Raw genomic sequence first — 27,957 nt, 5'->3', positions numbered from 1 at the left:
CATTTGCACTGTTGGCTATTCATCCTAGAGAAATGGAAATTTTTGTGCACACAGAAACCTATACATGAAAGTTCATAGTAGCTTTATTTGTAAGTCAAAACTGGAAACAACTCAGATGTTCTTCAACAGGAGAATGGTTACACAAACTGTGGCACATCCCTACCATGGACTGCTACTCAACAATAAAAAGGAACAAACTGTTGATACAGTAGCGTGATGAATCTCCAAAGAATTGTTCTGAGTGAAAAAAGCCAATACCCAAAGGTCACATACTGTATGATTCCATTTATGTAATATTCTTGAAAAGATGTAATTGTAGAAATAAATGGAGAATAGAATAGTGGTTGTCGAGTTTGAAAGAGATGGTAAGAATGAGAATGAGGTAAGCTTGGCCATTGAAGAGCAGCATGAGACATCTTTGTAGTGATGGGATTAGTCTGTGTCAATGTCAATATTCTGGTTATGATATCATACTATAATTTTGTAAGATGTTACTGTTGGGGAAACTAAGCAAAATGTATATGTAATCTTTCATTTTTACCACTGCATGCAAATCTACTATTTCCTTAAAATCTTTTTTAAAGTTTATTTTAAAAAATCATATTCACAATGCGTTTGTAAAGTGTGTCAGAAATTGCATTCAGAAATATTATGAATGAGTAATACTGAGATTCTCTTGGATGAAGATACCATAAATCTCCACTAAAAAGCATTTCTCTCAGATATAGAAAAAGGACATTACATAGGTATTTGTTCTATGTCTGGTTATATACTTGACCACCTCACCCCAGATTGTCTGACCCTGGTGTGGTAAAAGTGGAGGCCATGAACCTTCTGTATCCCTTATCCATATCCTAGTACTCTTGTGCTTCTTCTTTAAACAGATTCAGAAGGAAATCCATCTGGTAAGCTCATTCAGAGTAAAGAATTAGTGCCTGAATTTTAAATGTAAAGAAGAAATCTGTCAGAAGGATCCAGGAATAATACATCAAACCCAAAGATATGCAATACAGACAGACATCCCCAGTGATACGAACAAGCCACTAGAATGGTATTAGTAAGCAACACACATCATAGCAGCTGCAATTTGTCTCTCTCTGTACAGTTACCTTATTTCTCTGTCTGAAGTCGGGCCTTATTGATGGTTTTCATCATTTATTGATGCATACATTGCCGTCTCACAACTCCCAAATTTACCCAACTGAATATTTGGTACCAAAATAGATTCTCCCATCACAATGCCAAATTCCTACAAAAGAATCTGATGGTTTTTTCCAACGTCAGTTCCCTGCCCTTTATCCAGTTAACTATGGGGTCATGCAGGAGGATGAACGTGGATATTGAGGACTTAGATCTAGAGTCCAGTGACATTTAGCTTTTGAAAGCTATGATGCACTACACAAACAAATTGGTAAGAAGAGAATCACAGGCATGAATGAGGCACATAACTATAGATGAACCCTTTCTTGGAGTCTGAAAAATACCACTTCCTGGATAGCTTATACATGGAGTGGGGATGCCCTCATCTATGTGTTGTATAGATGGCAAAAGTTTCTTTATCAGTAGTAGGGGATGAAAGTCATTCATCAGCCTCTGTTAGTATCTCCCCTGTACTCCCTCAACAGTCAGTGTCAAGCACGTGACAACCATGCCTCACTGCAAACTTCTGCCTAAAGACTTTCTTTCACACAAGTGTAAGTTAATGCCCCTAGAAAGATAATGCTACTAGGGAACAGCCCTAAGCCATGACAAATGAGAAGCGGAGGATAAATACTAGACCTAACTCAAGGGAGGGGGGTAACTCTGAGATGTGTTCTATTCTGGCTTCCAGACACACCCCCTACCCCCAGCAAAAGTGAGCCACAGTTGTACATATTACTAACGTCTAAGAGCATATATTTCCTTTGGCTTCGTCCCTTCCTGTGTCCTGTCTCATTTCCCCAATGGCACTTCCTGTCATCAATTACCAAATAAACTACCTGCCCTCAAATTCCTGCCTAAGGGTTTTCTTCTTTGGTATGCAATGTAAGACAGGGGCATAGGACATAAATTGCCAAATGCCTATCTTCAGGGCTGGCATGATGGAGGGAAACAGGAGAGGCCAGTCGTTGGCAAAGGTAAGAGAGAGAGGCAGGAGCCGTGAGAAAGCTTCAGGTCCAACATGGACCTGGCTGAGTTAAGTCAGGGTGCAGAGTGTGAATACAGCTTGAACACTGGAGGAAGATCTAATCTATGCAGAGAAGGAAAAAAGAAGCATTGGAGAAGAGGGGGTAACGTCCTCAGCCAGATCATGGCGCAAGATCAGTAACAGACAAGCTAAGTAAGGCTCATCCCCTTGAAATCTCAGCAGATGGAAACACAAAGGGAGCAGGGCCCCGCTGGCTGCCTGGAGAAATGGGATTCATGTGGTCAGGGACCTGAGGTCAGGGGAACCTTTGAGGTCCAGGGGTGTGAATTAATCCATTAATCATACAGTCATCCCTCCCCTCAGTATCCATAGGGGGTTGGTTCTAGGACCTATTCCAGACACGAAAATCCAGGGATGCTGAAGTCCCAGAGATGGCCCTCCGGCCAGCCCTCCATATCTGCAGGTTCTGCATCCACAGATTCAACCCGCCATGAGTCATAAACGTAGTAGAACCAGTGCGTGCAGAATGCCCAGAGGGCCGACTGTAGTCTTAGTTCATTTGACTAATTGCTAACCTCTCTAAGCATTAAAATGCAGCCTTACCCACAGCCACATTAGATTACTGGCTAATGTTTTGCTTTCGATTAATGAAGAGCTTTTTATAATAGAGAAGAACTGTCTCCCTGTAGATATAATTTTAAATAAGGCCCTCAGTTTAAAAACTCTATAAAACACAGTATTTTAAGTCTTCACAACAGAGTTTTACTCAGGAACATGTTAATTTATAAGCAAAGATATAAAGATCCAACCATTTGATATTCAGTGAGGATATGCTAACCCTGGCAGAAAAGGGCATAGCAAATTACTTAGCTAATCCTAAAATGTGGAGACCAAGTCTCTTCTCAGTGATAGCTGATGAGGAGGAACCAGTTCCAATATCCTTAACTAGTTGATTGAATTGGAAAATTTTACATAGCTCATTAAATGTTAAGCATCTCCTAAAACAGAGCAAAAATAATTTTAGTAACTGATTATCATCTATATGTGTAAAATTCTGGAAACTCCATAGCCATTTTCACTTGAAAGTGGTTGGATTTCCGTCATCAATTAATTTGGCAAAACTTGAATGTGTAGTTTAAAATTATCCCAGAAACACCAGGAAAAATGGCACACATTCTGTCATTGATGTATCCCCTTTTACTCTACAAACTTGTCAATGAAAGATAAATTATAAAAATAAAAAAAGAGGGCTTCCCTGGTGGCACAGTGGTTGAGAGTCCGCCTGCCGATGCAGGGGACGCGGGTTCGTGCCCCGGTCCGGGAAGATCCCACGTGCTGTGGAGCGGCTGGGCCGGTGAGCCATGGCCGCTGAGCCTGCGCGTCTGGAGCCTGTGCTCCGCAACGGGAGAGGCCACAGCAGTGAGAGGCCCGTGTACTGCAAAAAAAATAATAATAATAAAAAAAGAATCAGAGAACCTCAGATAAGATAAACATCCTCATAGACCAGAGACAAAACAGAAAGCTGGAATTATAAAGTGAGGCTGAAGATCCATATTCCAAAGCAGGCAGCGGGAGGTATAAATTCACCTCCTTTGGGAAAAGAAGGACTAGAGGTCTTCCATGTGAAATGGAAAAACGGAGTCAGCTTCACTGCATAAATCCAGGGGCTATAAGTCATAAAAGTAAGGTGAAAAAAATACTGACAACTGCTGCCTGGGGCTACAACTTACATGGAGCTGCCAGGTAATGTAACCCTGAGAATATGGACATAGCCTCAGGACAGAGCTGCCTGTGGCTCACTAACCATTTCTGTATATTCTTCATACCCCTACCAGGGAGGAGGCCCAAGCCTTCATTATGAGAGCTGTTTCTCAACTAATGGCCCCAGGACATTCATGGAAGCAGCCTCACAACTTCTTGTCAGAGAGAAAGGAACCTAGAGAGAGAAAGAGAAAACAATGCAAAGCAAAAAAAAAAAAAGAAAGTTTCCCTTAGATAAGCCTGTGATCTGGAACTCTAAAATGCATGAAGAAATCTAATGTTAAGGAAGAGCCAAAAAAAATAAACCTTAGAACAGGAGTTATTTTCTAATGATGTAAATGTTATGAAATAGACAAATGTTTTAAAATAAGCATGGTTGGGATACTCAAAGGTGTGAGGACCTAACATCCATAAAAAGAACAAGAAAATATTACACAAAAAGTTACATACATAAAAGAGGGTGGGTGTAAAAAAGAATTAAATTGAAATATGGGAAACAAAAATATAATAAAAATAAAATTAATAGACAGGATAAACTCTAAACAGAACACCACTGAAAAGATTAATCCTGGCTGATAGCACTGAACACTTCACCTACCACATAGTAAAAAGATAAAAGAGATACATGCCAGAGCAGTTTAATATTCCCACAAGATCTATTGAGTTCTTTTAAACTTAAACTTCACTAATCTCTTTGAAAACATGTCCTAGCATACAGACAATACAGACAATGGCATGAAAAGAATATTTGATATTAGCTGAGAATTTTCTGACATTGAAGAGAGACAAAAGTGTTCAAATCAATAATGCACTTTGACTATCAAGTAGAAGAGTAAAAATAAAATAATAATAACAGGGACTTCCTTGGTGGCACAGTGGTTAAGAATCCACCTGCCAATGCAGGGGACACAAGTTTGAGCCCTGGTCCAGGAAGATCCCACATGCCACAGAGCAACTAAGGCTGTGTGCCACAACTACTGAGCCTCTGTGCGCCTAGAGCCCGTGCTCTGCAAGAAGAGAAGCCACCACAATGAGAAGCCCAGGCACTGCAACGAAGAGTAGCCCTCCCCCTCCGCAACTAGAGAAAGCCCACGTGCAGCAACGAAGACCCAACGCAGCCAAAAATAATTAAAAATAAATAAATGAATAAATGTTTTTAAAAAAATAGATCCACAGGTAGATACATAATAGAGAAATTTCAAGAAATCAAGGATAAAAGAAAAAAATTTAAAAGCTAGAAGAAAAATCAGTTTATCTAAATGGTAATGGCAATTTGAAGTGTATTTCTCATTATCAACAAGAAAGGACAGAGAAAATGGAATAGTAGCCTCAAAGTTCTGAGAAGAAAAACAATTACTATATGAACCCAGAGTTCTATACCCAGCAAATTGTAATTCAAAAGTAAGGGCAAAAAGAAGACCTTTTTAGAAATAAAAAGACTAAATGATGTTGCCACAAAGAAACCTTATAATATTGACTTTGGTTAGAAGGAAGACCCTAAATAAATGCCATTTTTTTCTTACTGCAAGTAAATTTCAGTAAGATATTTACAGGGAGATTAGATAAATCTCAAAACTTTCCCCAGACTCTCTATAATCCCCTCTTAACCTTTTCCTTCCCGGGGTGGGGGGAGGGTTGGGGGGGGGCAGGGAATACTCCATGTTGTCCAGTCTGTTCAGCATCTATGCCTTGCTGTGGTTGGCTTAATGGGGACAGGACCCCTGACTGATGTACCCTCACCCCAGAAGCAGAATCTAGATATTTCTCATTCTAACCAGTTTCTTCTCAGTTTACACCACTGCCTCTTTTTCTGTCTGTTCACTGCTCTTTAAATGTCTGTTTTTCAGGGTTGTATTTGTGCCCTATTTCTCTTGAATATTTTGTCCCAACATGTGAACTTTCGAATCACCTGGAGAACTTGTTAAAATATAGATTCTTTAATCTAGCCCCACATACACTGAATTGCAATGAAAGAGGGTGAACCTTATACCTGCATTTTTAGCAATCAACTCAGATAATTCTAATGCATACTAGAGTTTAAGAACCACCACTTTTATAAACTTTCTGTAAGCATTATCATGTATAGCTTTGCTTTTGACTCATAACAATTCACCAGTAAGTCACAAAATTTATGTCAGATTCAAAGCCATGTTCTAAGTTCCACCTGCTAACTGGCCATTTCAATATAAATGTCCTATATTTACCCATCTTCTAACCCCTTTATTTCCTGAGCTAAGAATGTGAATTACCTTAAGCTCCTCTGTTCCCACCTACATATTTTCCCATGTTTTCTGTCAATCTCCAACGCATTTATCCTGAGCTCCAACCATTGCTTTACTGGTTCCTGGACATGCCAGTCTGAGAGTTCACAATCCCTTCTACATATGGAAGACTTCACATCCAGGAATATTCTTTTCAAAAGTAATCTGTACCTTGAAGTCTTTTCTCATTCCCCAGTCAAGCCCCCACCTCCGTGTTTCCACACCAAGGTCTCAACCACAGCACTTTCCATATGATCTGGAAACTACCTGCTTACACCTGTTTTCCCCACCAGTCAGGCAGCACTTGCAGGAAAGGTTTGATCAGGGCTCACTTGTTTTTATATCTCAAGGTTGAGTACAGAAACTAGCTTGGAGTAGTACTTAACACCTGTTTTTTAAGTAAGGTATAAACACATGAGCAAATTGATAGATACCTGACCAAGGTTCATTGAATCTACAAATTCCAAATCAGCATATGTGTTTTCTTAAAGGATAGTGTACGTTTCATGTGGATAAGATTCCCAGAAAACTGGTATCTTCCATTCTGCAGGAAATTCACATAGTAATGAACAAATTAGTGACCCTCAAATAAGAAACTCCAAGTAAAACCTTTTATTGCTTTTTCAGATTCCTTTTTCTATATGAAGCAACCAACATCAACACAATATAGTGTTCTTCTTGTCCTCTTGAGATAAGAAGTTGTTTGTGGACATGGGTAGACCTCTTCCTGGTTATTCCCCCTACTCCCCGTGTAACTGCTCTAGTCTCTGAATTGATTTGATGCCCTTTGATTTTAAGAGGCATTGATATTCACAAGTGTTGGACAAAGAAATAGTGACAATATACAATGCAAAGCTTTCCTCTCCCTGAATCATTTCCCAACACCACTGGATTCTTAAAGTAAAATAAAATAAAACGAGGACTGGTCGTGCTTGAAGACTCTTTAAAGTTTTACTGATCTCATGTTGCTCCATAGGTTATCATAAGAACTAGGACCATAGCTATATAAAGATAGACATTCTGAACAACATTTCTATAGGAAATTGAAAAAGGAAAACTGCCAAAGGAACATTTTAAACTCGTGATCTAATTTCAAATCCCTTACAATATTAAAATAATCCACAAATGATGGGTGAGCAGAGAGCATTTGACACTATGACCTTGCCTCTTACGTCTTTGTGACATTTTTGGTGCCTTGTGACATAGATCCATAAGTCTTGAGGATTCAGATATTTCTTGCTGTCTGGCTACACTGGGGACCATTTCAGATATTCAGATAAATATCATATTTCTAAACTAGGCAAAATATGAAGCTCAAATATCATAAAACAAATAAAGATTGAGAGTTATTTGCTATATGGTTCTGACAGTGAATAGGACTTTGGGAGATCACTTGACAATAAATATTAACTAGAATAGCTTGTACTTCAGATGCCTGCCAGTGGAGAGAGGAATCCAGAATCATCCTCCAAGTCCAAGAGAAGTTTCCACATTTAAAAAATTATGTGGCACTGTTGGTGGGAATGTAAATTGATACAGCCACTATGGAGAACAATATGGAGGTTCCTTAAAAAACTAAAAATAGAACTACCATATGACCCAGCAATCCCACTACTGGGCATATACCCTGAGAAAACCATAATTCAAAAAGAGTCATGTACCAAAATGTTCATTGCAGCTCTATTTACAATAGCCAGGAGATGGAAGCAACCTAAGTGTCCGTCATCGGATGAATAGATAAAGAAGGTGTGGCACATATATACAATGGAATATTACTCAGCCATAAAAAGAAATGAAATTGAGATATTTGTAGTGAGGTGGATGGACCCAGACTCTGTCATACAGAGTGAAGTAAGTCAGAAAGAGAAAAACAAATACTGTATGCTAACACATATATATGGAATCTAAGAAAAAAAATGGTCATGAAGAACCTAGGGGTAAGACGGGAATAAAGACACAGACCTACTAGAGAATGGACTTGAGGATATGGGGCGGGGGAAGGGTAAGCTGTGACGAAGTGACAGAGTGGCATGGACATATATACACTACCAAACATAAAATAGATAGCTAGTGGGAAGCAGCCGCATAACACAGGGAGATCAGCTCAGTGGTTTGTGACCACCTAGAGGGGTGGGATAGGGAGGGTGGGAGGGAGGGAGACGCAAGAGGGAAGAGATATGGGAACATATGTATATGTATAACTGATTCCCTTTGTTATAAAGCAGAAACTAACACACCATCATAAAGCAATTATACTCCAATAAAGATGTTTAAAAAAATACAATAAAAATAAAATAAAAACAAAAAAATAAAATAAAAAATAAAATAAATAAATAAAAATTATGGTATTGATTTACTTCTCTCCTTACTGCTAGATGCTATTTACATTGACATAGGACAAATCTCCCCACCCCAGTCATCTCAATGGACTGTTTTGGGATTCAAGAACAACTCTTGCATGTTACCTTTTAGAAAACAGCAAAGAAGTAAAATATATATATATATATATATATATGTATATATATATACACACACACATATATATAGTATATTGAATATGTAGCAACAGTGTGTGACTGTTAATTCATCTTCTTGAAAATTCCACGTACACATGTACCAAAATCACTTTTACAAGATATACATCACAACCAATTAAACTACCCTAACATCCTATGTTCTTCTCAATGCAACGTGACTAAAACTTGATTGATCATCTCGTGTCTATATAATAATCACTCCCTAGTGTATACATAGAAGGGTTCATTAGTGTCAGATTAAAATTCAAAGACCACCAGTGCTGATAAAAACAAGAATTAACTGCCCTCCAGGCCAGTGCCTTGAGAGCCAGGAATATCACTCAAGAGATGGGTTCAGGCTTCCCTGGTGGCGCAGTGGTTGAGAGTCCGCCTGCCGTTGCAGGGGACACGGGTTCGTGCCCTGGTCCGGGAAGATCCCACATGCCGCGGAGTGGCTGGGCCCGTGAGCCATGGCTGCTGAAACTGCGCGTCTGGAGCCTGTGCTCCGCAACAGGAGAGGCCACACAGTGAGAGGCCCGCGTACCACAAAAAAAAAAAAAAAAAAGAGACAGGTTCACAGGGTCTCACCAAGTTAAAAGCAAGGCTGGATACAGCATAAAAAGAGAAAGATTTTCACAAACTAAGGTTCTGAGGGTCATGATTTGAATGAATAAGGAGAAGATGGTAAAGTCTCTTTGGGTTTGGTCATGGCACTGGTTTACATCACAAAAGTGTGGGCCCAGAGATCATACATTTACATTAGCAGAGATAATCTTTTTCCAATTGCATGTCAGACTACAAGTTCATGGGCCAGGACTTTGTTTCAATTGGTTCTGCACACCAACACCATACCCCTTGTGTCATGCTGGGCGCGTAATGACTGTAAAAAATAATTTTTGAGTAAATGAATGCAAGCACATAGGTTATGCAGATGCCACAACTTTGTATCATCCTCAGAAATATTTGCCTCCATGAATGATTATTTCCAAGTTGACCATGTCAACGCTTTATCTCCAGGAGATTTTCTACTTTGTTATGGGTATTTGCATGGTTTATAACGGATTCTTTGTCTTCACTTTATTTTCACACTGTGTTCTCTCTGGACCCATATATAAATATAGTACAAAAAGGCCTTTTAAATGAAAATGATGTCAGACACTGAGAGAGTGTTCCCCCGAGGATGTACCTTCTAGTCCACTGGATTAAGGCTAGAATTTCACTCTGTTTTTATCTCTTTGTCTCAATTCTCATCTTGTTTCTGTTTTTAGTCAAGGATGTTAAGGCTTCTTCATCTTTCTCTCATGTGTTCATATAGCAAACTAAATTAAATACCCACTATTAATCCTTTTGTCTCAGCAGTTTGTCTGTCGAAGAGCCGCTTAAGCAATCCAATAAATACTTTAAGGGTGCAGGGCTAAGTACAGGTCTGACTGATGCTCTTTGGCTTAATAAGAACTTCTGATACATCAATAATTCTTATCTAGGTCTCTAATAATAATATCATCCCTGCATATGATAAGAAGATTCCTCCCTCTTTTTAATGTGTCATCTCTCCTCCTAAAGAAGCATGGGTGTGTGGGGAGTAAACCACAGTGTGGCATAAAGGAACAGTGAAAACTGGGGGATGATGTCAGAAGGAGAAATAAAATCAAGAGCCAGGTGGAATATCAAGGTGTCAGTTGGAAGAGGCTATTCAGAGGGCAGAACAGGTGAGGCCTGACAGCAACAAAAGCATCAGAGAATCCAGACAAGAGCAGCTACTTGAATTCCTTGCACGGGTGAGCATGGGAGCGGCTGGGAGTTCGATAAAGGCGGTCATTCTCAGAGAACTGCCTGAACCCCTGAGGCAGAGCTGTGGACTCATCTCATATTGTGATTGTAGCCCAACCAAGGAAAAGTGAGGGTGGACAAAGAAACAAACTATGGAGGGCATTGTCCCGAGCTGTATTACAGAGTGGTGCTTTTGATAAACATATTTAAATCCATGGTAATGTCTTGGAAACTGCTTTTACTGGTCCCAAATGTATGGTAGGTAGAAAAAGCCCTGAACTACTAATAGGGAGACAGATTCCAGGACTGCTTCTCCTACTCACTTAGGGCTTTTGATGCAAATGTTAAATTCACTTCAGATAACAAAACAATTAATGATCGCTATGCATAAGGAATAGCAGTAGGTAATGTGGTGGATACAAAGATGATTAAGTTCCTATCTTCTAAGGGCTCAGAAATAAAGTGAGGGAAACATTTACCCCCAAGTGATAATGAGGCACAGTGTGACAAGAACTGCAATGGTATAAAGCACAGAGAGAAAGAACTCGGATAGAAAAGTTAATTCAGATGGAAAACATCTGACATCTAAAAAACTTTCTGCTGGAAGAAGAATTTGAGCAGAGTTTTGAAAGACGGAACGTATGTTGCTGGGCAGGTATGAGACAGAAGTGTACTTTAAGCAAAAGAAACTGCACAAGCTAAGTTACTGGGCAAGAGATTCACTGTGACCTAAGCTCTGGCTTTAAGGCAGAAGAGGGCACAACATTGTGGAGATAAGACAGTGCACGGAATGGGGGAAGACTGTTGAATGATTTGGATTTCAGGCTGAGGAAGATGATCTACACTGTAAGTGATGAGAAAACCTTCACAAGTTTGTGAATATGACGGATATTAAAAACAAAAACTGTGAATGCATTGGAAAGTGACAAGCTATAGCAATTCAGACACGCCATGGTGTCTGACCAAGGCAGGTGCAATGAGCCTAGGAAGAAAGGGATCGTTACTCATGATGCTAAAAAGGATGAATCAACAGGATCTGGAAAAGAAAAAAAAAATCAGAAAAGAGAAAAAGGAACTTTTTGGACCAGTTATTAAGTCTGTGGCTTTTAAATCACCTGTGGAGGGCTAGGTTCCATCTCTAGTCTCATGAATCAGATTGGCTTGAAGAAAAGGCTGAGGGGCGGGCTTCCTGCTCGAGTGCAGAATGCAGTCAGCAGGTAGTGGGTCCCTTTAATGCTCTCAGATATTGTTATCTGCCTCTTTCCAGATCTCACCCTCCCCTGAGCCATGGAGGTCCCGCCTCAATACCCTGGGTGCTGCAAGAGTGAAATGGGTTTCTCCAGCAGCATGGCACACAGCTGGGGAAGCAGGGCACCCTCTCACCCCCTCACCAACTTCCCTTTCCTCCCCCCCAGGAGAAGTCAGGGTGGGCAAGTTCAATCTCGCTGTGCCACCTTGGGGGAGGGGCGGCGCTGTCAAAATTCCACTTACCTTGTCTAATGCGTCCAAACTCGTTACTTTTTTTTTTTTTGCTGCAACGAAGTGCTGGAATCTCTCTTTAGGAAACCAGGACTTCTACAAGGCTCTCTCGTCGTCCATAAGTCAGTGCCCTCCAGGTATTCCGGGACCACAGCCAAGAGGGGCTGAAGCGGGTTCACAGGCTCCTGCTGGTTCCACGGCCTCTGTCAAGGTCTGCCTGCCTGTTACCCGATTCCCCCCCGCCACCGTCCCCGCCTAGTCTATGGACATATGGTCTGCATCTCACAGCTGCCACAGAGGTACTTTTGTTCATAGATGGATGTCGTTTTAGTTGCTAAAAGGGGGGAGGGGGGCAAAAAGCTGGACGTTTTACACCACCATCGCTAATGACGTCACTCCACAGTTCCTGTTTTAAATATTTTATTAGGGCTTGACCTTTCTTTGAACTCAAATAAGTATTGTGAAAAGATTTCGACCTCAAATGGATGGAACCGGAGAACCTCACGCACGCGCCCTCAGAAGAATGGAACTTAAATGAGACTGGCTTCCTGCAAATGACTGATTTACCCAAGACCGAGACTTATCTCCTGACCAATGAACATCCGCCGTGAATCTCTCCCCATCTCCAAGCCAATGAACTTACAGCTTACTGGCTGGACTTCCTGCACTTTGCGCTCCTTCGCGATAAATACAGCTCATCCTGAACTCTTCAAAGACTGGCCTGTAACTTGCAACATCGTGGCTTCTGGAATTCCAGTTCCTCTGCGACTCCCGAGTAAACTCAAGTTCAGGTAATTGGAGCTTGCTTCAGTTTACCTCTTTATTTAGGTTGACAGTACCTTATATTCCCTTAAACAAGTTAATTTTTTTTTTTTCTTGCGGTACGCGGGCCTCTCACTGCTGTGGTCTCTCCCGCTGCGGAGCACAGGCTCTGGACACGCAGGCCCAGCGGCCGTGGCTCACGGGCCCAGCCGCTCCACGGCATGTGGGATCCTCCCGGACCAGGGCACAAACCCATGTCCCCTGCTTCGGCAGGCGGGCTCTCAACCACTGCACCACCAGGGAAGCCCAACAAGTTAATGTTTAAGTAATGGTCATGTGACAAAAGTAAAGGCCGATCTCCGGATTTTTCTAGGAAAAGCTTGGAAAAAAGGAATGTTCCTTTTAGGCATTAATCATGATTTTATTTTCTGTATTTTATGATGTTTTGATATCTTAAAAATCTCGCTGGCTGGAGAGTGACTCGCCCTCCGAGATAGCAAAGCGCTCTAGCCAGGAGAATAGCTTTTATATTACAAACCAACCAGCCCTGAGTCTGTAGCCCCAAACACCTCCTTTATCTGACTCCCACTGACAAGCCGGTATTTCCTCTGCCTCATCCTAGGGCCAGGTACAGATAGCTAGAGACCACCCTATAGCCCAGATGCTGCCATAATTATTCAGACTAATCAATTCTAAACAACTTTCTCTGCTTTCTCTCACTTTTCCTTCAGAAACCCCATTAAAGGCTCTTGCCTAGAGTTTCCTCTTGCTTCTGTCTTTGCCACCTGACCAAAACCTGGAGCTTTCTCTTTGGCCCTGCACGGCATGCAGTGACTCCCCTCCGGAATCTGTGAGTATTATAAACTTTTTCCTTTCAAGCCTGGTTCTCATTTCCTCCTGTGGCCACACTCACTTTTCTGTACCATATCCAACATTTACATTCTTAGAATGCTTTATCCATCTACTTGAAGCTGAAAGGATGGAACAGGTGTACTAAAATGCCCCATGAAGGAAGAAACTGGAACTGCTAGGCAATCGAGTGTAATCTTGAAATGGAGCTTACACGGAGCAAGAGATGAAAAGAGATTCGGTCTTAATGACTTTACTTTTATTCTAAATCTAACCATGGTTGAAGCTGCTTCTTGAGTTTTCAGTAATGTGAGCTGAAAATTCACTTTGTTATTTAATCCAGTCTGAGTTGGGTGTGTTGCCAATTGCACCACAAACAAACCCACCTGAGGGAGTGCTGAATGTGATGGATCCTACATTATTCAATTAGCTAAGCAGAAGTTAGGTGGAAGCCATTAGGAACTGATATTTTGCTTTGGTATTTGGTACTTTTTAAAAATAATAGTAAGACAGTAGGTTAACATGTTACCTGTTTTATTTGGCACTAAAACCATGCCAGTGAGGCTGCAGCATCTGGGGTTTGGAAGTAAAAATTCAGGATACACCTTGGAAATTGTTGCGTAGGTTTTTTTTTTTTTTTAAATCAGTTTCACGTGGAATGTACGGTGAACATTCAAGCTATAAGTATATACATACATATATATTTTAATGTAAAACTTTAGTTCTCACTTGTTGTTTGAGCCCAAGCCTGCCAGATATATTCTCCTGGATATATATCTCCAAAAATGATGTGGACAAACTGTAGATGAACAGAAACAAAATCATTATCTACTTCTCTGTTTCCAGTCTTTATTAATGGTACCAGCACTTTACAACTAGCCTGGCTTAGAAATGCAGAGACAGGTTTGACTGATGCCTCATTATGTTGCCTCTAATGACCTATAAGATGAAATCTCTATCTTTATTTGGTGTCTTTTTCTTACATTGATAATATCCTCATGTCGTAGCCATATTAAAATTCCCTAATGCCCAATTGCTTTATTTGCTCTCCTGTTCAAACATCTTTTAATATCTCCCCACAGCCAATAGCACCAGAAAATCAAATATGTACATTGTAGTCTGCCAGTTGAGCTTTTGCATAATATGACCATATTTGAACTGAATTGTCTCCTACTACTCTTCCATGCATACACCCGAAGAGAACTATTCACGGTTTGACAAAATCACCCCAGACATTTCCTGCTTCTGTGTACACTGTTCCTTCTGTCTGAAATGTGTCCCCTTTCATCAGTCTTTTATCCTTCAATGTCTAATTCATGTTTTATCTCCGCTAGGAACCCTGTTCCATTTCTGTCTCAACTTTTGTTTTTCTTAAAGAATCTGAGAGGGGAACAGCATTGATTTATTTTTCTTTTTAATTCATTCATTTATTTATTTATTTTTTGGCTGCATTGGGTCTTCATTGCTGTGCACGGGCTTTCTCTAGTTGCGGCGACCAGGGGCTACTCTTCCTTGCGGTGCTTCTCATTGCAGTGGCTTCTCTTTGTTGTGGAGCACAGGCTCTAGGCACACAGGCTCAGTAGTTGTGGCTTGCGGGCTATAGAGCGCAGGCTCAGTAGTTGTGGCGCACAGGCTTAGTTGCTCCGTGGCATGTGGGATCTTCTAGGACCAGGGCTCGAACCCATGTCCACTGCATTGGCAGGCAGATTCTTAACCACTGCGCCACCGGGGAAGTCCCTCTGTCTCAACTATTAATGGCAATTTGTACCTCTCCCAATGTTGGTTGTCACATTCTGATTTGTAATTAATGTTATTTTTTATTTTACTCCCGCAAACTATAAATAACTATAGGATAAGAACTATAGGAGCTATGTCTTTAAATATGCTTCCCAACTCCAAGTTAATGCTTTAGAATTTTAACGAGTTGTTTCCATAATATTTTATAGGCATATTTAAATAATGTAGGCTCTTGACAATTTCAAAAATAAGTTAGGACTATAGCGTACTCAGTTTAATGTGTGAGTGTGTGTGTGTTTATATGCATATGTGTGTCATAAACTGATTCTGAATGTCAATTCAAAAAGTGAAGCTACATATAGTGTTTTGAACAACTGAAATATTACTGTATGTATTATTTCTGAGTGTATAACAAATGCAATGTCAAAGAAGATAAAATGATTTGCAGCAAAGCTTCAAAATTAGAGTACTCAAACAAGGCTTCATTGCTGAGGTGAGCCTTGAAAAATCAGTAGGCTTTGGATAGGTAGAGTGGAAATTGGAGGAAAAAAAGGGGAAATAGGAAAGGCATGAGCAAAAGTACAGAAATGAAAATAAATGACGATGGTGATTTTGAAAAGGAATAGGAGGAGCCATGTCTGCTGACAACAAAGACTAAATGTGAAGGAGGAGGCATGGTAAATAATGCTGGATGAATAGCACGAGGTCACCTTTTAGAGGGCTTTGAAAAATGGTAGAGAGATTTGGACTTGATGTGATAATAATTGGTTATGCTTGTAAAATGACTTATAGTTTACAATGCACAATAGATTTTTTTCATTTAAACTTTAATTTGTGACAGGCATGCTGTATTATAGATGAAGAACTATAACCAGAGCAGTTAAGAATCTGCTGAAAATCACACAGCTAATAAAATGCAGGACACCTGACTTACTACTCAGTGTTATTTTTGTGTTTACACCATGTTATCTTCTGCATTTTTAGGCAACAGATAGAAATAACTGGTATTTTAGGAAGTGTGTTCTCTCTATATTGGAGGTAACTCTATTGGAAATATCCAGTTTACAGTATAGAGGCTAAAGATATTTTCTATGTCTGTAACAAAATAGAGGTTAATGGGGCAGGAGAGTGACCACAAAGATGGTAGAAATTGATGAATGAGATTTTCGTGGGAGGTATCACTTGGAAACAAGAAACAGTTTCTTGTGGTGGCTACTTCAGTGGTGATAGCAAAGCAACATTCCTCTGCATATCACAGTCAGAATGTGTAACTACGTTTTCTTTCTAGAATAGTGATTAATATCAAAAAGATAAACCCTATCCTGTTAAGAAAGCAGATATCAGCACTTAGGAGAGGAAGAAGGCATTCCATAAAATCTGTAAGTCAGATATCAGTGTGGCTTTGATGTAGCATTGATAGAAAAAATAAAATATTCCTGAAAGTTTATGAGACTTTTGCTGGGGTAAAATATGTTCCTCTATATTGGAAAAGACAAATGAACTCTTCCGTCAGACACTGAATCAAATGCAGGTAATGAGCAGTTGAAATATGAAGAGAGGGCAAAGGGGAGACAGGGTGCTCTGGGGAGCATAGATGGGTCAACTTTTCCACAGCAATAGCATTGCTACCAGTGACAATAAGCAGAATGTGTCAGAGGACTCAAATGGCAGCCTGATATTGACAGTCCCTATCAGAGAGTTATAGCAATAAAATGGGTTAAATAAATAAAAGTAAATAAGATAAGATATTTTAGTGCCGCTAGAATCAATGAGTGGGCTCGTTTGTTAACTTTGTTTTTTTGGTTTTTTACTTGTTAGTTATGAAAAACTTTTAAAAATGAAAATACATGTCTAGAAAATAAAATAAATGAGTATTAAAATGATTATAGGGAATACAGAATTCAAAGTTACTATTACAAGCCAATTTTTTTTTTACATCTTTATTGGAGTATAATTGCTTTACAATGGTGTGTTAGTTTCTGCTTTATAACAAAGGGAATCAGTTATACATATGTTCCCATATCTCTTCCCTCGTCTCCCTCCCTCCCACCCTCCCTATCCCACCCCTCTAGGTGGTCACAAAGCACCGAGCTGATCACCCTGTGCTATGCGGCTGCTTCCCACTAGCTGTCTGCCTTACTTTGGTAGTGTATACATGTCCATGCCTCTCTCTCGCTTTGTCACAGCTTTCCCTTCCCCCTCCCCATATCCTCAAGTCCATTCTCTAGTAGGTCTCTGTCTTTATTCCTGTCTTACCCCTAGGTTCTTCATGACATTTTTTTCCCTTAAATTCCATATATATGTGTTAGTATATGGTATTTGTCTTTCTCTTTCTGACTCACTTCACTCTGTATGACAGATTTTAGGTCTATCCACCTCATTACAAATAGCTCAATTTCATTTCTTTTTATGGCTGAGTAATATTCCGTTGTATATATGTGCCACATCTTCTTTATCCATTCATCTGATGATGGACACTTAGGTTGTTTCCATCTCTGGGCTATTGTAAATAGAGCTGCCATGAACATTTTGGTACATGACTCTTTGAATTATGGTTTTCTCAGGGTATCTGCCCAGTAGTGGGATTGCTGGGTCATATGGTAGTTCTATTTGTAGTTTTTTAAGGAACCTCCATACTGTTCTCCATAGTGGCTGTACCAGTTCACATTCCCACCAGCAGTGCAGGAGTGTTCCCTTTTCTCCACACCCTCTCCAGCATTTATTGTTTCTAGATTTTTTGATGATGGCCATTCTGACTGGTGTGAGATGATATCTCATTGTAGTTTTGATTTGCATTTCTCTAATGATTAATGATGTTGAGCATTCTTTCATGTGTTTGTTGGCAGTCTGTATATCTTCTTTGGAGAAATGTCTATTTAGGTCTTCTGCCCATTTTTGGATTGGGTTCTTTTTTTTTTTGTTATTGAGCTGCATGAGCTGCTTATAAATTTTGGAGATTAGTCCTTTGTCAGTTGCTTCCTTTGCAAATATTTTCTCCCATTCTGAGGGTTGTCTTTTGGTCTTGTTTATGGTTTCCTTTGCTGTGCAAAAGCTTTGAAGTTTCATTAGGTCCCATTTGTTTATTTTATTTCCATTTCTCTAGGAGGTGGGTCAAAAAGGATCTTGCTGTGATTTATGTCATAGAGTGTTCTGCCTATGTTTTCCTCTAAGAGTTTGATAGTTTCTGGCCTTACATTTAGGTCTTTAATCCATTTTGAGCTTATTTTTGTGTATGGTGTTAGGGAGTGATCTAATCTCATACTTTTACATGTACCTGTCCAGTTTTCCCAGCACCACTTTTTTTTTTTTTTTTTTTTTTTTTTGCGGTACGCAGGCCTCTCACTGTTGTGGCCTCTCCCGTTGCGGAGCACAGGCTCCGGACGCGCAGGCTCAGCGGCCGTGGCTCACGGGCCCAGCCGCTCCGCGGCACGTGGGATCTTCCCGGACCAGGGCACGAACCCGTGTCCCCTGCGTCGGCAGGCGGACTCTCAACCAGTGCGCCACCGGGGAAGCCCCCCAGCACCACTTATTGAAGAGGCTGTCCTTTCTCCACTGTACATTCCTGCCTCCTTTATCAAAGATAAGGTGACCATACGTGCATGGGTTTATCTCTCGGCTTTCTATCCTGTTCCATTGATCTGTCTTTCTGTTTTTGTGCCAGTACCATACTGTCTTGATTATTGTAGCTTTGTAGTATAGTCTGAAATCTGGGAGCCTGATTCCACCAGCTCCATTTTTCGTTCTCAAGATTGCTTTGGCTATTCGGGGTCTTTTGTGTTTCCATACAAATTGTGAAATTTTTTGTTCTAGTTCTGTGAAAAATGCCATTGGTAGTTTGATAGGGATTGCATTGAATATGTAGATTGCTTTGGGTAGTAGAGTCATTTTCACAATGTTGATTCTTCCAATCCAAGAACATGGTATGTCTCTCCATCTATTTGTATCATCTTTAATTTCTTTCATCAGTGTCTTATAATTTTCTGCATACAGATCTTTTGTCTCCTTAGGTAGGTTTATTCCTAGATATTTTATTCTTTTTATTGCAATGGTAAATGGGAGTGTTTTCTTGATTTCACTTTCAGATTTTCATCATTAGTGTATAGGAATGCCAGAGATTTCTGTGCATTAATTTTGTATCCTTTCACTTTACCAAATTCATTGATTAGCTCTAGTAGTTTTCTAGTAGCATCTTTAGGATTGTCTATGTATAGTATCATGTCATCTGCCAACAGTGACAGCTTTACTTCTTCTTTTCCAATTTGGATTCCTTTTATTTCCTTTTCTTCTCTGATTGCTGTGGCTAAAACTTCCAAAACTATGTTGAATAAGAGTGGTGAGAGTGGGCAACTTTGTCTTGTTCCTAATCTTAGTGGAAATGCTTTCAGTTTTTCACCATTGAGAACGATGTTGGCTGTGGGTTTGTCATATATGGCGTTTATTATGTTGAGGAAAGTTCCCTCTCTGCCTACTTTCTGCAGGGTTTTTATCATAAACGGATGGTGAATTTTGTCAAAAGCTTTCTCTGCATCTATTGAGATGATCATGTGGTTTTTCTCCTTCAATTTGTGAACATGGTGTATCACATTTACAAACCAATTTTTAAGGAAGAAAGAACATAACAGTAGGGGTGCACTGTGTGTTGTTTTCAGATCAATAATTTTATTTTCTAATTTCTTATTTAAAAGATGGGACTCGCATAAAATACCAGTATCTGAAACTTTCTGAGGCTATTATCAAAAGTGACAGCAATAATAAAGTCACTTCTGATACATTTTAATAGAAGAAGAGTCACAGTTGGAAAAACTGTCAGGCAATTTTGAGATCCTGATTTTTAAAGCATAATCCTTGATCTGAAATTCTATGAATTAACTGCTTTTCAGCAGCTATGCACCAAGTTACTAAGCATTTAAAGCATACTGCATAATTTCACTGAAAATCAAGCCAGTTTATCAGTTGCCTGTCTTCATTATTTTGATTGATAATGACCAGAAACAGTGTTAATATGTGATATCATAAAGAAAGATAATTTTCATTATTTGATACAAACATGTCAAAAAGCATCAATAACTATAATCTCTGAGTGAGTTCATGTACTTTTTCCCTCTCTCTGGATTCTGAAGTGTGTGCTAAGATAATCAATTCCTTGATTACGTCTTTCGTATCCTAGATGCCAGACGTTGGCAACTTAAAAGGCAGATCCTAAAATATGATGAATTACTGACCTCTGACATGGCATTCTCATTGTCTCAAGATAAACAGTGTCTAATAGGGACACTAAAACTTTGTTATTTAGGGGAATAATCTCTGATCCATCTTTCAGAAATCACTATCAGCATGTAAGGAAAAATGGTAGGCTACAGTTTCTAACCTAATATAAAGTTTTTTTGATGAACTACATTTTGGGGGAAAATGAATACATTCAGAGTTACTGCCATAAAACTACTAATAGCTTACATCTCAGTAGTATAGATGTGGGGAACATTGCTGTGTGCACGCAGATGACACCTCAATGAAGAACTTAATGCTGCAACTGGTAAAAGTGCTGTAGAAAGAATGTCTTTGGCTGTCAGTCCCTTAAGGAATTGCCTCAACTGCAGAGAACGACCTCCTCTAAGGTTGCATCCCTTTCCAGATTGATCTACATCAAATATCAGGTCATTATAACGGTGTAAATTCCTGGCCATATCAGCCCTACTCCAGACAACTCTAAAGGTATATTCTAGCAGCAGAGATCCTCACGAGGTTGGTCAACGTTGTCTTTGGGTCTGCGTTGCATCCTAACTTCTTCCTTTATCTAGTCCTGCTTCCTTCCCTTTACTTACACGTGTCTTGAGTCTAAAGGTACTCCTTACTATCTCCTGCATGGTAAACCCCATCTCAGTATCTGCTTTCCACAGGACTCAACTCACAGCAATTGTCATTAAAAAATAAACTTTATCTTCCTCAAGAGTTGGCTAGTTACCTTAATAACTGAAGCAGAAATTGAAATACATTTTTCTTTCTTCTATATGTGAGAACAAATTTATGTGATTAAAAGTTTAAACCCGAGAGGACATTCAAGATGGCGGAGGAGTAAGACATGGAGATCAACTTCCTACCCACAAATACATCAAAAATACATCTACATGTGAAACAACTCCTACAAAACACCTACTGAATGCTGGTAGAAGACCTCAGACTTCCCAAAAGATACATTTTTTTTTCCTTTTTCTCTTTTTGTGAGTGTGTATGTGTATGCTTCTTTCTGTGATTTTGTCTGTATAGCTTTGCTTTTACCACCATTTATCCTAGGGTTCTGTCTGTTTGGTTTTTGGGGGTTCTTTTAGTATAGTTTTTAGTGCTTCTTATCATTGGTGGATTTTTTATTGGTTTGGTTGCTCTCTCTTTTTTATGACTTTAATTTAAAAAATTTTTTTTATTTTAATAATTTATTGTATTTTTTATATTTTTCATTCTTTCTTCTCTCTTTTTTTCTGAGACATGTGGTTGACAGGGTCTTGGTGCTCTGGCTGGCTGTCACACCTAAGCCTGAGGTGGCAGAGCCAAGTTCAGGACATTGGACCACCAGAGACCTCCTGGCCCCACGTAATATCAATTGGTGGGAGCTCTCCCAGAGATCTCCATCTCAACGCTAAAACCCAGCTCCACTCAACGACCAACAAACGCCAGTGCTGGACACCCCGTGCCAAACAACTAGCAAGACAGGCACACAACCCCACCCATTAGCAGAGAGGCTGCCTAAAATCATAATAAGGTCACAGACACCCCAAAACACACCACGGGAGGCGGACCTGTGCACCAGAAAGACAAGATCCAGCCTCATCCACCACAACACAGGCACCAGTCCCCTCCACCAGGGAGCCTACACAACCCACTGAACCAACCTTACCCACTGGGGGCAGACACCAAAAACAATGGTAACTGCGAACCTACAGCCTGCAAAAAGAAGACCCCAAACACAGTAGGTTAAGCAAAATGAGAAGACAGAGAAATACACAGCAGATGAAGGAGCAAAGTAAAAACCCACATTTAACGTTTAACAAGGACCTAGAAGAATTAAAGAGCAAACAAACAATGATGAACGACACAATAAATGAAATCAAAAATTCTCTAGAAGGAATTAATAGCAGAATATCTGAGGCAGAAAACAGATAAGTGACCTCAAAGATAAAATGGTGGAAATAACTGCCACAGAGCAGAATAAAGAAAAAAGAATGAAAAGAACTGAGGACAGTCTCAGAGACCTCTGGGACAATATTAAATGCACAACATTCGAATTATAGGGGTCCCAGAAGAAGAAGAGAAAAAGAAAGGAACTGAGAAAATATTTGAAGAGATTATAGTGGAAACTTCCCTAATATGGGAAAGGAAATAGTTAATCAAGTCCAGGAAGCACAGAGAGTCCCATACAGGATAAATCCAAGGAGAAACATGCCAAGAAATGTATTATTCAAACTATCAAAAATTAAATACAAAGAAAACATATTAAAAGCAGCAAGGGAAAAACAACAAATAACACAGAAGGGAATCCCCATAAGATTAACAGCTGATCTTTCAGCAGAAACTCTGCAAGCCAGAAGGGAGTGACAGGACATATTTAAAGTGATGGAAGGGGAAAACCTACAACCAAGATTACCCAGCAAGGATCTCATTCAGATTTGACAGAGAAATTAAAACCTTTATAGGCGAGCAAAAGCTAAGAGGATTCAACACCACCAGCTCTATAACAAATGTTAAAGGAACTTCTTTAAGTGGGAAACACAAGAGAAGAAAAGGACCTAAAAAAAACCCAAAACATTTAAGATAATGGTAATAGAAACATACATATAGATAATTACCTTAAATGTGAATGGATTAAATGCACCAAGCGAAAGACACAGGCTCGCCGAATGGATACAAAAGCAAGACCTGTATATATGCTGTCTACAAGAGACCCAATTCATACCTGTGGACACATACAGACTGAAAATGAGGGGATGGAAAAAGGTGTTCCATGCAAATGGGAATCAAAAGAAAGCTGGAGTAGCAATACTCATATCAGACAGCATAGACTTTTAAAAAAGACTGTTACAGGAGACAAGGAAAGACATTACACAGTGATCAAGGGATCAGTCCAAGAAGAAGATATAACAATTGTAAGTATTTATGCAACTAACATAGGAGCTCCTCAGTACATAATGCAAATGCTAACAGCCATAAAGGGAGAAATTTACTGTAACACAATAATAATTGGGGACGTTAACACCCCACTTTCACCAATGGACAGATCATCCAAAATGAAAATAAATAAGGAAACACAAGCTTTAAATGGCACATAAAATAAGATGGACTTAATTGATATTTATAGGACCTTCCATCCAAAAACAACAGAATACACTTTCAAGTGCTCATGCAGCATTCTCTAGGATCATATCTTAGGTCACAAATCATGCCTCGATACATTTAAGAAAATTGAAATCGTATCAAGTGTCTTTTCCAAACACAACGCTATGAGACCGGATATCAATTACAGGAAAAAAACTGTAAAAAATGCAAACACATGGAGACTAAACAATACAGTACTAAATAACCAAGAGATCACTGAAGAAATCAAAGAGGAGCGTTTCCCTGGTGGCGCAGTGGTTGAGAGTCCACCTGCCAATGCAGGGGGCACAGGTTCGTGCCCCGGTCCGGGAAGATGCCACATGTCGCGGAGCGTCTAGGCCTGCGAGCCATGGCTGCTGAGTGTGCACGTCCAGAGCCTGTGCTCTGCAACGAGAGAGGCCACAACAGTGAGAGGCCCACGTACCGCAAAAAAAAAGAGGAAACAAAAAATACCTAGAAACAAATGACAATGAAAACACGACAACCTAAAACCTATGGGATGCAGCAAAAGCAGTTCTAAGAGGGAAGTTTATAGCAATACAATCCTACCTCAAGAAACAAAGATCTGAAATAAACAACCTAACCTTACACCTAAAGCAATTAGAGAAAGAAGAACAAAAATTACCCTGAGTTAGCAGAAGGAAAGAAATCATAAAAATCACATCAGAAATAAATGAAAAAGAAATGAAAGAAATGATAGCAAAGATCATTAAAACTAAAAGCTGCTTCTTGAGAAGATAAACAAAATTGATAAACCATTAGCCAGACTCATCAAGAAAAAAAGAGAAAAGACTCAAATCAACAGAATTTGAAATGAAAAAGAAGTAACAACTGACACTGCAGAAATACAAAGGATCATGACAGATTACTACAAGCAACTATATACCAATAACATGGACAACCTGGAAGAAATGGACAAATTCTTAGAAAAGCACAAGCATCGAAGACTGAACCAGGAAGAAGTGGAAAATATGAACAGACCAATCACAAGCACTGAAATTGAACCTATAATTAAAAATCTTCCAACAAACAAAAGCCCAGGACAAGATGGCTTCACAGGTTAATTGTATCAAATATTTAGAGAAGAGCTAACACCTATCCTTCTCAAACTCTTCCAAAATATAACAGAGGGAGGAACACTCCCAAACTCATTCTACGAGGCCACCGTCACCCTGATACTAAAACCAGACAGAGATGTCCCAAAGAAAGAAAACTACAGGCCAGTATCACTGATGAACATAGATGCAGAAATCATTAATAAAATACTAGCAAACAGAATCCAACAGCACATTAAAAGGATTATACACCATGGTCAAGTGTGGTTTATCCTAGGAATGCAAGGATTCTTCAATATATGCAAATCAATCAATGTGATGCACTGTATTAACAAATTGAACAATAAAAAACAAAACCATATCGTAATCTCAGTAGATGCAAAAAAAGCTTTTGACAAAATTCAACATCAATTTATGATAAAAACTATACAGAACGTAGGCATAAAGGGGACATACCTCAACGTAATAAAGGCCATATATAACAAATCCACAGCCAACATCGTTCTCAATGGTGAAAAACTGAAACCATTTCCACTAAGATCAGGAATAAGACAAGGTTGCCCACTCACCACTGTTATTCATTATAGTTTTGGAAGTTTTAGCCATAGCAATCAGAGAAGAAAAAGAAGTAAAAGGAATTCAAATTGGAAAAGAAGTAAAACTGTTACTTTTTGCCAATGACATGATACTATATAGAGAGAATCCTAAAGTTGCTATCAGAAAACTACTAGAGCTAAACAATGAATTTGCGAAAGTAGCAGGATACAAAATTAATGCACAGAAATCTCTTACATTCCTATACACTAACAATGAATAATCTGAAAGAGAAATTAACAAAACACTCCCATTTACCATTGCCACAAAAAAGAATAAAATACCTAGGAATAAACCTACCTAAGGAGACAAAAGACCTGTATGCAGAAAACTATAAGACACTGATGAAAGAAATTAAAGATGATACAGATGGAGAAATATTCTATGTTCTTGGATTGGAAGAATCAACATTGTGAAAATGACTCTACTACCCAAAGCAATCTACAGATTCAGTGCAATCCCTATCAAACTACCAATGACATTTTTCACAGAATTAGAATAAAAAATTTCACAATTTGTATGGAAACACAAAACACCCCAAATAGCCAAAGCAATCTTGAGAAAGAAAAACGGAGCTGGAGAAAGAAAAATCAGGCTCTCTGACTTCAGACTACACTACAAATCTACAGTAATCAAGACAGTATGGTACTGGCACAAAAACAGAAATATAGATCAATGGAACAGGATAGAAGGCCCAGCGATAAACCCATGCACAGATGGTCACCTTGTTTTTGATAACGAGGCAAGAGTATACAATGGAGAAAAGACAGCCTCTTCAATAAGTGTTGCTGGGAAAACTGGGCAACTGCATGTAAAAGAATGAAATTAGAACACTCCCTAACACCATACACAAAAACAAACTCAAAATGGAATAAAGACCTAAATGTAAGGCCAGACACTCTAAAACTCTTAGAGGAAAACATAGGCAGAACACTCTATTACATAAATCACAGCAAGATCCTTTGTGATCCACCTCCTAGAGTAATGGAAATAAAAACAAAAATAAACGGGATCTAATGAAAATTAAAAGCTTTTGTACAGCAAAAGAAACCATAAACAAGACGAAAAGACAACCCTCAGAATTGAAGAAAATATTTGCAAATGAAGCAACTGACAAAGGATTAATCTCTAAAATTTGCAAGCAGCTCCTGCAGCTCAATATCAAAAAAACAACCCAATCCAAAAATGGGCAGAAGACCTAAATAGACATTCCTCCAAAGAAGTTGTACACATTGCCAAGAAACACATGAAAAGATGCTCAACATCACTAATCATTAGAGTAAAACAAATCAAAACTACAATGAGGTATCACCTCACACCAGTTAGAATGGCCATCATCAAAAAATCTAGAGACAATAAATGCTGGAGAGGGCGTGGAGAAAAGGGAACCCTCTTGCACTGTTGGTGGGAATGTAAATTGATACAGCCACTATGGAGAACAGTATGGAGGTTCCTTAAAAAGTTAAAAATTGAGTGATCATATAATCCAGCAGTCCCACTACTGGGCATATACCATGAGAAAACCATAATTCAAATAGCATCATGTACCGCAATGTTCATTGCAGCACTATTTACAGTAGCCGGGACATGGAGGCAACCTAAGTGTCCATCGACAGATGAATGGATAAAGAAGATGTGGAACATACATACAATGGAATATTATTCTGCCATAAAAAGGAAAGAAATTGGGTCATTTGTAGTGAGGTGGATGGACCTAGACTCTGTCATACAGAGTGAAGTAAGTCAAAGAGAAAAAAAAATACCGTATGCTAACACATATATATGGAATCTAAAAAATAAATGGTTCTGAAGAACCTAGGGGCAGGACAAGAGTAAAGATGCAGAAGTAGAAAATGGGCTTGACACAGGGAGAGGGAAAGATAAGCTGGGAAGAAGTGAGAGAGTGGCTTTAACATATATACACTGCCAAATGTGAAATAGATAGCTCGTGGGAACCCGCATAGCACAGGGAGTTCACCTTGGTTCTTTGTGACCACCTAGAGGGGTGGGATAGAGAGGGAGGGAGGGAGGCGCAAGAGGGAGGGGATATTGGGATATATGTATATGTATAGCTGATTCACTTTGTTATATAGCAGAAACTGACACAACATTGTAAACAATTATACTCCAGTAAAGATGTTAAAAAAAAAAGTCTAAACCCAGGGTTAATTTGACAGTATGATTCATTGAAAGCATCGAGATGAAAGAATAATCTGGCCCTCTGGTTGATTCATAATTTTAGCAATTATTTGGAAATGCTGAGCAAACACTTGCTGGAGTGTATTTATTTTGTTATGTGTTGAGAAATACTACCCTGTTAGAGTTATGAAAGTAATTGGCTTTATCGAGGAATCATAGCCCTTAAAATCTCTCGGGTATTAGTTTTCTATTGCTGTGTAATAAATTACCACAATTTTACCAGCTTAAAACCAAATACATATATTGTCTCATAGCTTATGTAGGTTAGACGTCCAAGCATATTTTAATTGGGTCCTCTGCTCAGGGTTTCACAAGGCTGAAATTAAGCTGTTGTCTGGAATGCAGTATTATCTGGAAATGTGACTAGTGAGGAATCCATTTCCAAACTTACTCTGGCTGTTGGCAAAATCACTGCCATGTGGTTGGAGAACAGAGTCCCCATTTTATTGCTGATCGTTGGCTGGGTACCACTCTCAGCTGCT

This window comes from Delphinus delphis, chromosome X, assembly GCF_949987515.2.
Source record: "Delphinus delphis chromosome X, mDelDel1.2, whole genome shotgun sequence".
NCBI lineage: Eukaryota > Metazoa > Chordata > Mammalia > Artiodactyla > Delphinidae > Delphinus > Delphinus delphis.
This window is presented reverse-complemented; position numbering follows the sequence as displayed.